The sequence below is a fragment of the Tympanuchus pallidicinctus genome, unplaced genomic scaffold, assembly GCF_026119805.1.
Source record: "Tympanuchus pallidicinctus isolate F22 unplaced genomic scaffold, pur_lepc_1.0 scaffold15, whole genome shotgun sequence".
NCBI lineage: Eukaryota > Metazoa > Chordata > Aves > Galliformes > Phasianidae > Tympanuchus > Tympanuchus pallidicinctus.
The window spans coordinates 30,222,986-30,237,628 of record NW_026294669.1 but is presented as its reverse complement, the minus strand read 5'-3'; the positions used below and the strand labels follow the sequence as shown (position 1 = coordinate 30,237,628).

At 38.4% G+C, this 14,643-nt stretch overlaps 1 protein-coding gene across 9 annotated transcripts in view; it reads left to right on the top strand.

Moving 5' to 3' along the window:
- The window catches only part of GULP1 (GULP PTB domain containing engulfment adaptor 1), a 277,838-nt gene that overhangs the window by 5,710 nt on the left and 257,485 nt on the right, over positions 1-14,643 (top strand). The window lies entirely within an intron of this gene.

Below are 14,643 nucleotides of genomic sequence, written 5' to 3'. Positions count from 1 at the left end.
TCATGAGTCAGGTCCCATAACAAAAAATCAAAAAACAGTCTTGAAAACATTACAGGCCCTTATTTTGGCTTTTTTGAATGTTTGCTATTTATTTTTTACTTTCTTTCAAGTTTTTTGTTTCCTTTTGGAAACTGATTTTAAATTAAAGCAGGTTGTGTTTGTTTTTTAAAAGTTATTTTTATTTTTGTTTCTAATGCAAACTTGATTTCAAGCAAAGTCTTCAAGAAAAACATGCCTTCCAAGGCTTACACAAAAATCATGAATGATAGCATCACTGCATCTGAGCTCCAGCATTAAACAAGGAAAGCACGTCAAAATATTTTGTCATTGCTGTTTATATTCAGGCGTAGCACAGTTCACTGCTGATGGTTTTATCTGCTTGTACACATGAGAAATAAAACAGTTTCAATGCTAGGAATGCAAATCCCAGCTGATAGTGTATAATTTTCTTCTGCTTGCCACCTCGTAGGGTGGCAGTGTCTACGCAGTCTTCATTTCCAAAGCAGTGGGAAATTGAGGTTACAACTAAATGATTGTTTTATGTTGCAGGGTATGATATGGTACACACAAGTGTGTGTATGATGTGATGACACAAGGCATTCCTATTTTAGAGTAGCTGCGTTTAAACTGCAGAATAAGGAGACATCAAATCGATAAGGAACAGTTAGAAGTGAAGTATGTATGATGCTGAATACGGTCAGAAAATAGTAGCAATGGACAGTGTAGGTAGCAGAAAGTATTTTGAGAGTCTAACCCCCACCTCTGTGCCCCTTAATCTGTTTCACATGTGTAAGCTTTCAAGTAGTGTGTACTGCAGATTTGTAAACACAAAGGTCTTTAACATCTGAGTTTAGGATGATCTGGTTTGTGATTCTGAAAGCCTAAAAATTGCAGTACTAATTTTATAAGCTGTGTGTTGAATTAATATTCCGTTTATCCTGTTGCACAAATAGGCTTAAGATCGAAGAAATACTTTTCCAGCATATTTTCTAGCTGGAGCTGATACTAATTCTCTTATCTTTCTGTACCATGCAGTAATTGTACTTAATTGTTTGCTTTTGCTCTGTTTTCAATGGTGGGAAATGCAGTGTGTCAACACAGCTAAACTGCAACATTATAGTATGTGTAGTGCTGATGTTATTGAAAGAAAGAATTCCCAGATCTCTCACCTAATTGGGTGAAATAGCTCATATGCAGCTGCCAATGCAATGCCTTAAATGTCATCTTAAAATAAAAGTTTCTATCTGTTTTTTCTTTCTATAACATGGTTGTATCAAGTCTTCACACATACCTTTTGTACATTCTGTTGTGCTGCTAAGATAAAAGGCAATAGGTGAGCTGGACATTTTCACATCTGAGAAAGGAAAACAAAAAAAAGTAATACTTTGTTACAAACAAAAATGTTGGAATTCTCATTAAATTTACTTGATAGTCATATAATGCAGTGCAGCTCTCCTAAATTCAGTCTATCCCAGCTTTTCCAAGGCATTTTAGTGCTTTTGGAGTCAAGGAGAACTCACCTAAATTCCAGCTTACAAAACGGATTCTGCAGCCTCTGTTTGGCATGAAGTGATGGGAGCTCTATTTCTGGCATGGTCCCCGCAGGTACAGCAGTACACTTGTGGAGAAAACAGCTAGGCTGAAGGGCTCTGGGGAACTTTGCTTTCCTAACTCTAATTCTGTCCAACTCTGTCACTTTCTATGCTGAAAGATAGCAGAAATTCCACAAAGATCAGAGGACTAAGGCAACTTGTTTTCTGTAAGCTACTTATGTTGTTTGAGAAGTGGGAGGAAAATAACCTGTTGGAAGACTGGAAATCGTGAGGGAAGATAGATGGTGTGCTTTTGAATTCAGGTTGAAAATGCACTTTGCCCATTGTTAGGATGGTGCCATAGGATGTGGTCAAAGGAGTATAAAAGAAGGCAGACCAGAGGAAAGACAGAAGAAAGCCAATGCAACTTGAACATTTGAAAAACAGTCTGCTTGTTTTACCTCTGCAAAAAGTGGGTCTTTGGGGGGGAGCAGATTCCCCTAAGTTTTACCTGTGTAGACAAGGCTTCTGGAAACTCATGCAATGCTGGACTTCCTGTGCAAAGTGCAGCTATATTTTCCAAGCCACGCTTTGTTTTGTTTCAGTGGGACTCTGTGTACTTGCGTGTTAGTTTTGACCAGGGTGGCCTGAGGCGGTTCATGGCTACAGATGTGCCAGATTTGCAGGCATGGAAAATTCAGTTCTGACACAGTGTTTGTCAGTCAAGAGATTTGAGCACAGTTGACAGCTGTGTTTATAGCATCTCCTCAGAAAGTTCTAGCACTTTCTTTGTTTTTACACTGAGTGGCAACACAAAATTGATGTGGCTGCGCAGAGGACGTGGATGCCACGAGGAAGCAGGATATCTGTATCAGAGTTGGCAGGGTAGTGTGCTGTAGTTCAGTAATGACCTTCATGCATTGACTTGGAGTTCTGCATGCTTGCTTTGTGGTCCTGTCCAAATGCAGCAGGGAGTGTCAGCTCGTTACCTGCAGAAGGTGATGTGAAACTGCTGTGTCAGTGGGGTTTTCCATTCTGTTCTTCAGTCATCTGGGGGGCAAAAAGAACGAAGTGTGAGTGCCTATCATGTGAATCAATGCTTTTAAAATAGACGATAAACCCAACCTTGTTCTCTTAATTATTTAGACTTATTTTACATGAATGTTTTGTATTTGATGCCTTTCTCCCATATAACTGCTGTCTTTCGCTCTCTTCCTTCTTGAAAATATGAAATAATTATTGCCATAAATTCTAAAAATGCCCTAAGATTCCAAACATATTGTTGTACTGGAGTGAAGAACTTGCACAGACTTACTTTAAAGCCTTTTTCTTGTGTGTGTTATTCCCAAGCTGGAACTTAATTGATTAAAGGATGTCTTAAAAGTAAATGTTTTTCTGTTGAGCAACAAGAATACACTTGCAAAGTATCTTCCTTTACACGATTTTTACTCCTGTGTTATTCTGTTTGTGTTCCAATTCACCCATTTCATAAATAAAGATGCAATGTGGTGTTAACTTATAGATCTCTAAGTAAAGAAATATAGCTGCTGAGAACTGATGGAAATAGATGCAGCATCATCTGTTCACGTATTTTATTCGAAGCCAGATGAAAAAACTGACAGAGTGCTGACAGAGATGAGAGATGGTATTGTTCAGAGAAAGAAGTAATTTTGAAGTGCTAATAGACAAGACCTGATGAAATAGAAAATATGTAAATCCTTACAGTAGCTAAGGGCATCAGCGAACGTGGATTGGAAATCTTCTTCCTATGGAGGCATTCTGGCAACAGAAGGTTTTTTTTGGGGGGGAGCTTTCAATGGTTTGTGCACTCTGTGTGTCCAGATGTCTGTGCTGGTGAGTGATTCTTCAATACGTTCTTCAATATCATTGATCTTGCATGAATATTCCTCGTGTGAACCTTAACCTCTTTCAGGAGCTTGCTCATGTTGAAGGAAACTGAGGTGCCTCAGACAGAACTGTTGTCATCAGCACGATGGTCGGCATCTGATCTCTGAGCATCCAGTGCGCTGAGGCGATGAGCCAGAGTATCAGGCCTTTATAATAGATGTGGCATATGTGTATATGTATATATATAAGTATGTAACTTAATTATTTTGGTAATTCCCACATACCCAGAAAAACATCTTGATTTAAGTACTGCAAAAGCTAACTCTTGCAACATCACACCAACTTGTATTATGGGAATGAGTCTGTCCAGCTCTTTTTCTAAGCTCATGGAAATGTGAACTGGAAGAGAAGGGCAGACTTCATGGTGGAAGTCTGGGGTTTGAATGAGATATGCTGCAGTCCGTTTCTTTTTGCTGACGTAACTATAGATGTAGGAAAACGATTTGCTTTACCTGTAATATTCACTGTTAGTGCCTTTTCTGCTGCACTGTCACAGAGCTGTTGCAACAATGTATTATGAAATTGCTACTATTTTACTTAATGTTTTTATTTGTTTTGTTTATTGAGCTGTCTGGAGAGTTTTCCTGCTTGTCTTGTTGGAATGTTTCAATGTGGAAGCAGTAAGCCTAATCTTTGCCATGCTTTCTAACTCAAGTCTTATTGCCCAGATGAACACCAAATTCTTTTCCTCAGCCTTGACTCTTTCATCCATCGTCTTGTGCAGACATCCAGGAGAAGGGTGCTTTCATCCATTGCTGAGGCTGTTGGCCCTGCTCTGCTTATCAGAACTGAATTCTGCATGTTAGTGGGTGTTCTTCCTTTTGCTTTCAGTGCAGACAGGCAAGAAGATCATTTGCTACTGGAAGGTAATTTGCTATCTGCTTCTTTCCAGGTTTGAAGAAAATGTGGAGTCTGCTTACATTCTAATGATTTAAGGATATTGTGCTTTAGCATTTTGGAAGGTGTCCTGAGTATTTAAAATCTTGTGGCTTCTGAATATGCCTCCTTGAGATTTTTCTTCTCCTACCCAGTGTGGAGTTGTTTCCTCTGTAGCATTGTTAGGTTTGATTGTAATCTAGGAACTTTCTGAGCAGTGAGTCAGAATGAAAATAAACAAGAGCTGAGTGAGCAAGAGGAATTGGAGAGATTTTAGTGTTGGTTAAAAACTTTCTGCTGTGAAGTACAGGTATAATTTCCCTCCTTTCCATGTACACCTTCTGCTTGTTTTTCATTTGTCCCTTTGCTTATCTTACCTTTGCACTCGCCAAAAGCTGCTAGGGATGCTGCCATTGTGCCTTCCTCAGACAAATGTGTGGAAGTGCCTAGATATGCTTTTCAAAAAAGCCTGAAGGAAGAGCTTTTAACCTTAATGAATTTGTTTTGTAAAATATTCCAAGCATTAAATATGCATATAATTGTAATCCTTAACATTTCTACGTTAGTCCCCTAAATACTTCCCAGTCAGTTACCTATATTGTGACTGTATCTGCTTTGCAGTTTGGGACTGTACTTTTTTTTTTTTTTTAAACAAGGTAACTAAGCAGTGGTTTAAAACAAATGAAGAAATGCACAATTAAATATTGAGCCAAAGATGAAGGAAGACTTTCTTAAGATTAGTGGAATAAGACTGAGATGCACTATGTTATGGTATCTTATGGTGTGCTCGTGTCTCCTCAAACCATGAAATAATCTCTTGCTGTTTACTCCAAATCCATTCCTTTTGGTGGTCATCTGGAAGTTCCTTCTGCTGAATGAAGTTCTTATATTGCTTAGCCAGTCAGCAGGGGAAAAAATGTCTAAGTCCTGAAGAATATGCCTGCATATTAAAGAACATAAGGGAATACTCAAGGCAGTACTAGGGAAGGAAAAAAAAAAAAAAGTGATTTGCTAGAGATGCTTTGAATATTTTGAATTTGTTATGGTGAGTTTTGACAGATGTTCTTCAAAAGATCTGTGTAGGTTGTAGTTATTGTGGTGTTTCTTGTGTTTGCTGGGAGGCTTGTGTATTTCTGGGTCATTTGATTCTATTTATTTATATGTGGTCTAATTTATTTTTTATTTTTTACCTGAACAGCAGCATTTGATTGTATACTACATTCAGCCATTTTATTTATTTATTTATTTATTTATTTTGGAGAATGTCCTACCCAGTGCTTTTGTAAGGTGGATTGAAGTGTGTTTCTCTTCTGTTGACAAATTCCTTTTGAATCTTGTCATGCCTTGCTTGATATGTAAAACTCACCTTTTGCTATCTGTCTAGGGACACTTCACAGGGTCAGATCTTTATGGAGATGCTCAATCCCAAACACATCTTTATAGCACATCTGGATAAGGCGGCTTATTTTAGCTTTTCTCTCAGCCTCATACAGCGTGGAAGGATGAGTGACAGAAGGAGAGATCTGTGCCAGATATCTTGTCACTCATCTGGAAATGTGTCAGTCCTTCCTTTTCTGTAGGAGGAAATATATTGGGAAATCCAGTATTTTATATGGCAAAGTATTAGTTAGTGTGGAAAAACTGTTGTGAGTGATAGTGATTATATTGTTAGTTTTGCTATAAATGTGTGAATTCTGTTTGTATCTGAGCTTAAATTTTTTTTCAGACCATGTAATTCTGTAAGCAGATTGAGACAACAGTGATGCTGCTGATTTGGTAGTTGAAGACTCCCTACTTGTCTGCCAGCTTTTCCTGTCCTGGTGCCTTTCTTTGGGCCCTGGCTCTGCTATATATAACTTTGCACTGGGAACTGGGCCAAGCAGAACCAAGCACTTAGAAGAGCAGGGCAATTTGCGTGCCTTCAATTGGGCTGTGATATACTGTAAAATGCAACTAAGTTGCTTTTTATTTTCCAACCTGCCTAATGTGCTAAGCTGCATGCTCTCCTCTACTGCCTGTGGGATCTGTTCTCTGCTTCTGTGGAGTTGAGCAGTGATCTCCAGTGTGATCAGAGCAGACTGAGGCAAGTTAAGTCTGCCTGTTCCTCACTGGCATGGTGTTTTATGTTCCTCAAGGCATGTCCACCTTAACAATTGAGGATAAAGAGTGCTGTACTGTGGAAAACACAGCTGCTTCTTACCGCACCCAGTTTATTAAGCTTTGTTATCAATTTGAGTTACCAGGTGTTTGTATTAGGGAAGTTGTTTCCCTGCAGAACTCCATCAGAAAAACAGAAAAGCATTTTCTTCTTGGCTCCTACTTTTTCAAAATGAGACTGCATGATTTCTGAATACAACTTTATGCCTTAAAGAACAATAGAAAAGAAACAGAAATTGAGCATTCTTTGCAACTTGTATTCTTGGGACGTGATTTCTTATTTGGTTGGTTTTTTTTTTTTAATGTAAAAGTTGATGGTTTTCTTTGCTTTATTTTACTATTTAAAAATTCATTGACAGAACATATATCACTTACAGTGAGTAAGCATTGTAGATCCCCTCGTCTCCTCATGGTAAATAACCATGAATGTCTTGGTGTAATCTTTTCGGTTGCATCATGTCAGCCATCAAGCTGTTTGTGGTGTAAGTTGACTTTCATGGCAAAGAATTTCCCCAACACTTCAAGTCCATCAGTAGTCTTAAGTTCATCATCTGTGTGCTTATATGCCTGTGCTGCTTCATCATCTACTCATGAGTGCCTCAGGTCCATTTGGAAAATGTTGGTCCCAGTTTTCATGTGTATATAAAAGATTACTAAAAACCTATATTTAAGATAGCTGTTTCTCACTGTGAAATTAGAATTAATTGAATACTGATCTCCGTTGAGAACGGAAGCTAATCCTTTCCTTACTGCTGTTTCATAGATCATTCAAGACTGAATAGCGTACTGTAGACTATGATCTCCCTGAAGAAATTCATGGGCTGATAGCTTTTCAGGCCAGAGCAAATGCTGGTATGGTTCTGGGTTGCGGAGGGATTGGTGTCTGTGCTGGCTTCCTCACTCAATGAAAAATGCTGTAGCTCAAGATTTGTTTTTGCCTTTGAAGCTCCACTGTTCTAAGTTATATTCTGATGTAGAACAGAGCATGCTAGTGCTTAACTGCTTCTCAGAGGACCTCTTACGCTGGGTACTGTTTCTGATGCTTGGATAGAGAGGAACTCTGATGCTTAAGGATCTGATTGCTCTTAAAAACAAAGGCAGACCATTTAGTTTCAGTATTTTCAAACTGATCTCTAATGGAATCAGACTCCATTAGAGTAATCACTTTTTTCCTCTTTTGCCTCCCTCCCTGACAATAGTTTTGGGACTGTTAGCCTGTTCCAGTCAGTCTTTAATATGTTTTATGTGGATCTGAGTGGGTAGAAGAGAGGCCGGCTGATTTTTAGTGACAGAGGTACCTGTAATAAAATTTCTACTGAAAATACTGTTCCCCTGCTCTTAAAAAATCATCCATTCAGTCCTGTCGTCACACTTAGCAGGCACTTCATTTTGTAGTGCTTTTACTGATAGACAACTTAGCAGAATTCCTTATTGTCCTTTATCTTGCTCATGCAGTTCCCTCAGTCTTTTCTATTATTATTCGTTTTCTATTTGTACCACACTTCATCACATTCTCTTGTATTGGAGTTTTTCATTTTACCCCTTTTCAGGCTGTTTCTTCACTAGATGGAATCCTTCACTTACAGTTCATTGTGCTTCAGCAGAATTGGCATCACACATCCAGTATATATAAAGGATATGTAAGTCTCTTTTTAAAAAAAAAAAAAAAAAAAAAAAAAAAACACCAGCAACAAAATATGTGAAGTGTTCCAGATTTGAAATGTCTACATCTAAATCAAATCATTTGTCCACTGTTTCCTTTGGGAATTTTCTATGTGTTCCTTTGGCTTAAAGAAATTTTACAAACTTCACGTGCTCCTAGAATTTACAGTTAATTTTTTCATGCGGTTTCCTTCAGAAACCTGTATGGCTTTAAAACCATCAGCTTTTGTTCTGCTTTTGTTATCAAGGAAAAGCTTATGTTGTCATTGCAGCTTCTTGGGTTATCGCTTGTGTATGCTGCTTTGTTCAGCAGTCTCCTAATGACCCTTTCCTCAATGTGCCCAAGATCCAAACTCATCAGATTTTCTTCTTTTTTAGTTATGTTGTGTTTTGATAGCTTGCTTCCTATCAATTCAAAAAACACTAATGGAGTTGGAAATCTTTTGAGTTGTCCTGGCTGCCTGCCCTCCCCTTGAGAGCAGCTGCATAGCAGCACCTACCAAGAGACTTGGAAGGTGATTATTACATGAAAGAATTTTAGGATCTTTCTGTATCATCAGATGTTTTGTTGGTTTTTGTTGGGTAGCTCTTCTATATATTTCTTCTCTTTCTTCTTGTTCACTGCTTGTGTTTTTTATTATCTGTGCTTGGAGGGATTTTTTTTCTTCATTGTCATCCTTTTTAATCAGTTGGCCCATTAAATTTTAGTGTCAGGTGTTTTAGTGGTTTGTTTCAATTTCATTCCCTTTATTCCTCTGTCTGCTGCATTCTTGTAAACCTTGGAAATGCAGGACTTGGTCACCGATTCTTACAATCACTTCTGCTAATTGCTGCAGCTCTCTATCACTTCAGTATTCTTTTCTCCTTGCATTGAAGCAATATGCTTATGTCTCTCTTTATCTCTCTATTCATTTACTGAACTTAGGAATATTTAATTGGTGCAAAAAAGAATTCAGAATGTGGAAGAATATCAGCCACATTGTATTCTGATATCTAGCTAAGATACCTCAAGAGTAAATAAGGAAAGTGTGGCTCAAACACCACATCATATTCATGTCTGGCTTTTCTTTAGCTTTCCTTAATAGAAATGCTGCTATATTGCCACTGCAGGTCAGACTCTGCAATTTTAACCGGGAATACAGTTCTGATCTCTACCATCTTGCATAAATACTCTTTTCCCATCACCGCTCTGTTGCACTCTGCGTCCTTTAATTTCTAAGCTGATTTTTAAGGTCTGAGGTTACAGATGATGAAATAAAACGTACTAGAGCCTCTTGGGTTAAATATGTTCTAGTGCTATCATCTGGATCAAAAGAAAAGGCCAGTCTGTTCGAAATTGTTTTCCCATCATCTACTGCATTGAAATGATGTCATGTAACAGGACATTTTTAACCTCCTGTGGTTTTTAATACTTAACTTGTTTTACAAAGGAGGCCTTTCCTATTATTGTTCCTTCGTCCTCTGTAATGAGAAATGCAAATGTCTTGCAAAAAAATACCTTGTATAATTTTTGCTGGAACGCGTTGCTTATTCGAGTAAATGAGTAGGGCTGTAAAGATACACGTGTGATAATATCAGAAAATTCAGCAAGATATTCTGGAGATGTAAGTATTAGGTAAAATGTATTTCAAGTGTGATTTTATTTCCATTTTTTAAGCTAAAAGAAGAAACAACTTCTGAAGTAGAAATAAATCTGGGTTATAAAATTCAGTATTGTAATAACTTTGGGTTATTTTTTTTCTTATAGAGTGGATGCAAAGCAGTAATCCTTAACCAGCTGTACTTTAAAATACTAGTATCAAACAATGAGTGAGACAACTGGCAGTTCAGTATCTTGCAGCTTTTCCAATCCAAAAATGCACATTGAGTGAGGTGATAGCTGTGAAAGGAGACTATAATTGTACAGAGCTATGGTCTGCACGTTTAAAGAGTATGATGAAAGACCTCCTTGTGATCTAAGAAGGATTTTCAAAGCATCCCTTGCCTAAGTGGCACTAATGAGCAGATTAGATGTTTAGATGTTTAGACTCAGAAATTGGTGGCAGAAAAAACAATATTTTAAGTTTAATCTGCTTCCATTTGGTTCATAGCTATTGATAAAACAAGAGTTTGTACTTATTTGGAAATCGAAATTATTTTAAGTCTGTCTGCTGACTACATAATTTAGATGCTGGCAGATGATACAATTTACTGATTTCTGTGGATGTATCCCTAAGGGTTTTTGCTTGTTTTCTTTTTTCCCCTGTTCTGGGTTGCTTTTGTTTTCAGAAGACATGCTTGCCCCTTTGCGTGGGATCCAAGCCTATGTGGCTGTTCATAAACACTTTCCATGAACCATGTTTTACTGCATCTAGTGCAACATGGCAGGTCTCTGCCCCAGTATTTGTTGCTTTCTGTGTGCTTTGAGCTCAAGGAGACTAGCTCTCGAACTAGCTTAATGAAGAGCTGTACGTACCTGGGATGACTGTGGCTGAATTGCTGTCAAAAACTTTTCAAATAAAATCTTGTTATTTTAGAGCTTATTCAGTGCCTATTCTTAATACGTTTCAATATTTCAACTTGATATTGACTTGACAATTGATCACCTTGATCCTGGCTACTTTTTAGAAATACTTGTTCTCTGTGACAAATCGTCTGTTTCAGTCCCATCGCTTGGCTGATCTCAAAGGAGCAAAGAGCACTGAAAACCTTCTTCTGAACAGTCTATGTGCTACTTCTGGCACTGACACAAAGTGGCTTGTCCTATTTGAAAGCCTCAATCGCCCAAAAGGAAAAGAGTTGTTTTTGTAAATTCAGAATTTACGGTTCTATTCTACGTCATCCAGAAGTAAGTGTATTTTCAAGTAAATTAGCAAGTACATAATCTTCTTTAGTCCACGATAACAAATAGGCTAACAGAATTCTTAGGTGATTGTGCTTTGTTGAAGGAGCTGCTTCTCCTAAGATGAACTTAAGTAGTTAGCAGTTTCACAAAGGTAGGTAGCTGTGCATGGTGTGCACCTTCTGAAGATTTTGATTTCCAAAGTAACAAAGCCAGCATCGTTGTGTTGTCACCATTTTTTTTTTTTTAATTCTTGTGTTCTTTTTTTTTGTAGCCATAGACCTAAGACTTGAGCTGAAATCAATAGTTGTGAGTCTGTGCCAAAGTTTTTAATAGTTTATATGGTACTTTGTCTCATATGTCTATTTTTAGTAGTATTTGCTGAACCCTGATGCTCAGTGAGTGGTATAACATTGACAGCTCTGGCTTGCTTAGTTACCTTTCTTAGAGAGGTAGGAAAAAATAAAAAACACCTATAATGGCAATTTCTGCAGTTCTGTTAAGAGTCTTATAAATGAAGACAAAGTATGCAAACCTGTGTTTGAGGATGTGAACGTACTTGTTGATCAAACATCTGCAAGAGTGCAGACAAATCTGAGCATGTCATCTTTTGATTTGAGTGAACCATATGGCAGACAGCTCAATTCCACAAATAGGGGGTTTGTATTTTCAGAGTTATCTTACTGTGCTTTAGTTCACTCAGAAGAGAATTCAGGAGAGGCTAAGTTCTTGACATCAGTGCAAAGTTCCAGAGGTTGCCCAGGTCAGCAGGGTTTCAGTTTTGATATCCATCACAAGTGGGATGCTGGAAGGCAACTTGTGGAAATCTCTCTCATGTCAGTACTGCACCTGTTTACTACTGCTGCTCTGCTTCTTCTTTGTAATTTTCTTACTGTAATGTCTGGCTGTCTGTGCACCTCATTGTTAGCTCAAGAGAGTACTCAGAATCTCTCTGTAGAATCCTGACAGGTACATCTGTTAGATCGTTGTGTTAGATTTTCTAGCACGTGTGCCATAAGTTATTTGGAGTAACATATGTTGGGAAGGGGCCGCTAGGTTCATTTTCTTATTTGCCATTAATTTTAACAAGGGAAGATTTTGTATATTTGGCTAAGGAGAGCTGTGTCTTCATGAAGGAACTTCTCTCTGCTATACAGATGCTTGCTTTTGACTCCTGTGTAAGCAGTACGTGCATAATGTGGAAATTTGATGTGGCTTCTCTATGGGGTGGCATTCTTACTGGTTGATGAAGATGTATGGTCTGCATGCATATGGCAGTAAACATACTCCAAACTGCTGAAATCATTTAGTTAAAGTGAAGAGATGGAATTAGTTGTGTGTGTTCCAGATGGACAGGAACTGTTGGCAATCATGGGAATTTTGGGGGGACAGGAGACCAGAGGTGTGAGGGAGCTTTAGAGTGAATATGGGCACATCTCAAATGGCTGGGTTGTGATTTGCAGGCCCACAGCAATACTATTTTTAAGATCAGGTCATGAGTTTAACAACTCATACAAAACACAGGCATATCCTTAATATACATGCAAATGCTCAAGAGAAAGTATTTTCTTTTCTTATTGCTTGGTTTTTGTTATAAATGTGAATAACTGAGGAAAAATTAATTGGTACTAAAAATATGGGAAGTTGCAATGAAATACTGGAGAGCAGCACCTATCATTTCTTACCAACCTTTCATAAGGGATACATTTTCTGCTACTTAGGAGTTTAGGGAATTCGCAGAGTTCATTTGTATGAGCTAAGATTTCCTTCAGCTTCATATATGGAGTTATTGAAGAATAATTTGGAAAGGAGTGCTGGGGTTACTTGCTTGCTGCTGTCTTACCTACTGAAGTGAAGAAGGTGGGCTTGTGTTCAGAAAAGGGATAGAAGTTAACTTGGATGAAGATTTTAAGGCAGGGGACTGGAGATGGATAGAAAGGAGAGCTTGGACTAGAAACCACTGGATCATACAGCAAATTTGAGAGGAACAGAACAGCAAGTTCTGTAGGAGAGGTGTAATATCTGATCGGAGGAGGTAGATGACACGTGAGGGGCTGGTATACAGGGTAGCTTCTTGACTTACTGGAGAAAAAGATAGAGACTGTGAGTGGAGATGACTTTGAAAAGAATCAATGAGCCATTTGATTTATAAGGGAGGAGCAACTGGGAATCAGGATCATTGTGGGGCAGGAGGAGGAAGAAATTTGTGCAAAAAGCCTGGAGAGCAAGCAGAAATTACTTTGGAAGGAATTTGGGCAGAAAGCATTGGTCTTGCATGTGATGGGAAGACAGAACTTTTGTCCTTGCACTTGTTACCCTCTCAAGAGACTGAGATGGAACTTCATCCATCAAATGCTCTGGAGAGTGATTTTTCTCCCTTTTTCAGTCACTTGATACTGGTCAAGATGCTGTAGTAAGCTCCTTGCTAATGTTAGGAATACTTGAGCTCTTGGCTCTTGATTTGCAGAAGTGCTGACACTCCTACCTGAAATCAAAAGCAGCTTCCTTTGAACGTGAAGTACCTCACAATTTATAGCTCCTTCGTGAATAACGCCTCGGGGCTCAGACACATGTTTCCTTGGCGGAGAGTTTCACTATTTCCTGCCAGTTTACTGCACCTGCAGCAGCGTTCCAGTGTTCTCTGTGGGTACAGCCCCAGTCAGGCAGTCCACTTTAATTCACTTCTCAATGGAGCAGGCAGCTCAAACTTGGGTAACAAGTGTCTTAATTTGGGACCTCCAACTCTTCTGTTAAATGATGAATTGCTAGTGTCTAAATGCAAAATGAAGATAACACTCCTTGGCGAAGCTGAGATTTGAAATACATTGCAGTTTGTGGAACACTGGAGTGTTTTAGTGAGGGATGCCCCAGAGCTTTCTTGTGGGAGCATTGTCTGTGTATCATTATCAAAAACACTTCAATCCCTGTGTAGTTATCTGGTGTTTGCTTAACGTCATTGCTTCTCCCAGAATAGATATTGGGAAATACTGCGAGTGTGAGAATGGTGCAGAAGTACTTCTTGAAGAAATGCTGCATATAGTCTCATTTATAAGCTACTGCTGTTAGTATGCCTGATGGATTTGATGATCATAGTATTCCTATTGTAATCCTAGGACTGTTTCCCTTTTTTATTTATTTGTTTATTTAAAGTAGCTTATGGAGATTTTTAACTGTGGATGGGATTTGACAAAATATTTCTGTAGAATGATGGTTTCTGGATCATCTGTTTCTTGTCCAATTTTCATGGCAAAATAGCTTATTTAAAAAAAATTGAACTAATATCCTACAGGAAAACTTCTGAGGTTACAGTTGATCCTCTAATTGCTCTTATTATTTGCATTCACTAGAGCTCTTCTTTCACAAGTCGGGGCAATAGGGCTCTTTTGTTTCATTTAAAATGGTGGGGAGAAGGGGGAAAGAAAAAGAAAAAAGATTGGCAGCTGATTCAAGTTTTCTGTCCAGTAAGCAGTTTTGCAAGGCTGTGTGCTATGCTAGTATCTGATTGCCTAGGCTGTTAAAATGAAATATGGGGGGAGATGAGATTTCAGCATGTGGCTCAGTGTTAGCAGCTCCATGGGTTAGTGGTTAAGCTGGCATATGGTATGTGCTTTGCAAATGTTTGCATTGATGACAACGCGTGTTAGAAAGAAATGAAGTGCAGTGTTTAGCAGCAATATTTAATTGTGG